The sequence below is a fragment of the Acyrthosiphon pisum genome, chromosome A1 (assembly GCF_005508785.2).
Source record: "Acyrthosiphon pisum isolate AL4f chromosome A1, pea_aphid_22Mar2018_4r6ur, whole genome shotgun sequence".
Lineage (NCBI taxonomy): Eukaryota > Metazoa > Arthropoda > Insecta > Hemiptera > Aphididae > Acyrthosiphon > Acyrthosiphon pisum.
In genome coordinates, this window is record NC_042494.1 from 69,981,803 (window position 1) to 69,983,970 (window position 2,168).

At 32.7% G+C, this 2,168-nt stretch overlaps 1 pseudogene; it reads left to right on the forward strand.

Moving 5' to 3' along the window:
* The first annotated feature begins 527 nt into the window (after positions 1–527).
* The window catches only part of LOC115033532, a 3,584-nt pseudogene continuing 1,943 nt past the window's right edge, over positions 528–2,168 (forward strand).

Consider the following 2,168-nt stretch of genomic DNA (forward strand, 5'->3'; position numbering starts at 1 on the left):
AGTGGAGTTAGAGGCGACCGCAGTCGAAAGAGTCGGAAAAATCGTTGAAAATCGTGACGGCGCCGCGCTCTCCGCGATCGACTCGTCCGCCGCGGGACTCGTCCAGGAAGAAGCGCGGCCGCGCGCGGCCTTTAAATTTAACGGGGAAGGCGGACGCGTCAATGAGTGGTAAAACTCGACTTTTCCAAAAAATTATCGACCGACACGCGCGACGGCGGCGCTCGGTTTGCACGTGATCTCGGCCGCGGCGGGCCCGCCGGGAAAAAAGTACGGCCGCGCGTGGCCTATAAATCTAGCCGGGAAGGCGAATAAGGTCCGAACGGGGGTAAAACTCGAAAATTTTGAAAATTATGAAAGAAATCGCCAAAAGTGATAAGAATTAGTGATAACGTAGCGACGGCTCCGCCGCCACCAGGAGACCGCCCGCCGAATTTTCTCATTGGCGGGTTCCCTCAGGAGTGCAAATGTATTTGAAAAAACCTAATATTGAATTTTCAGTAAAATTGCCTATACAAATCTCCTTCAACATGGGCTGGAGTGTAATCAATTCTAAGAAGTAAAAACTAGGCATTTTATATTTCTGTTTATCTGGGTCTTGTGTATGTGTTGAAAGTAAATGAACATTAGTGTACGTAATTCGTAGTACTGATCACGTTTTATAGAGGCATCATAGTGACCGGGATGTACGTATGTAATTTTACCTACGCACATCATGCACATGTCACCATATTACATTACTTTATAAAATGACAAACATTTTTTTTCAAAAAATACTACCTCTGACTTCAATCACTATGCTCAGTAGGACGTTCCGATTTTAATTTTGAAAGCAGATTTGAATTCTCCTCTAAATTTACTATGCTTTAACTGACGTACATTTTTCATATTCTATATCAATGTATTTAAATTTGAATTATGAATATGATCTATTTTTACTCTTTTTGTTAGTAAATTTCTAAGTAAAAAAAAATAAAAATCAGAAAAATGAAATTGTAAAAGTATAGATAATTTAGGGACAAATTCAAATTTGCTTTCAAAATTAATATCGGAACATTATATTGGGCGTAGTGATTGAAGTCGTGAGCTATGTTTTCGACCAAAAATGAATCACGCTCCAGCCCCCTTAAGTATAATAACTCATCAACATTGTCGAGTACTCTCTATTTAAACTTTAAAATCCAATAAATAATAAAAACAGTGTCCAATTATTATAATATATGCAAGAAACAAACAATTTTTTTGTTTTTATAAACCATATGTTTTCATATATACCAGTCATTTTTTATAAATTTTATAGTACATATTGTATTCAATTTTCTTCTATACAGTACCGTAGGTAATTTATTTGAAGTTAGTTAATTACACATTTTTTAAAAGAATCAAAATATCGAAGTTAACCCTTTGGATTAATGTTACTATTGATCTCTGAGCTATGTATACCAAATATTATATGTACAAGAATTCAGACATGGCGATAGTATTAGTTTATATTTTATACTATAATGTGATACATTTACGAGTTACGGTTTGTATTGCTCTTACAGTGAATTATATTCCTTAAATATTACAATTACTGGTATGAGGACTAAACTAAGTGACTATCTAGTATTAGGCAATAGCCGGTAATATGATAACAAATGAAATAAAAATTGTATAGACGTATAAAATATTGTATTAATTTATTTGATTTTTCAGTGATTTAAGTACCTATCTATTAGCTGTTACTATAATACTATTTACAATTTTAAACACTTCAGCCATAATTTTCTTGTAAAATTATATTTTATTAATTTGAATAACAAATATACAGTAGCAAAATTAATACAGTAGTATTTAAGAATAATATAATGTATACAAATATTTAAAAATATAATCAATATAGACATATAATATAATATTACTTACCATCATTGGAGTATCTACGGAGGGGGATGATGAATTTTGTACATCATACAACATGTATATAATATATTATGTATACTGATTACTGAATGTCTATTAAAAATTGTATATCCCTCCCCTTGAAAAACTTCTAGATACGCTACTGCTTACCATAGGTATGCTATGTACTTATCTATAATGATGGTCTACAAAATGTAAATGATTAGTGATTACAATCTAAATCTATTGCATGTGTAAGTTTTCTTAATAAAACAGTACAAAAAACA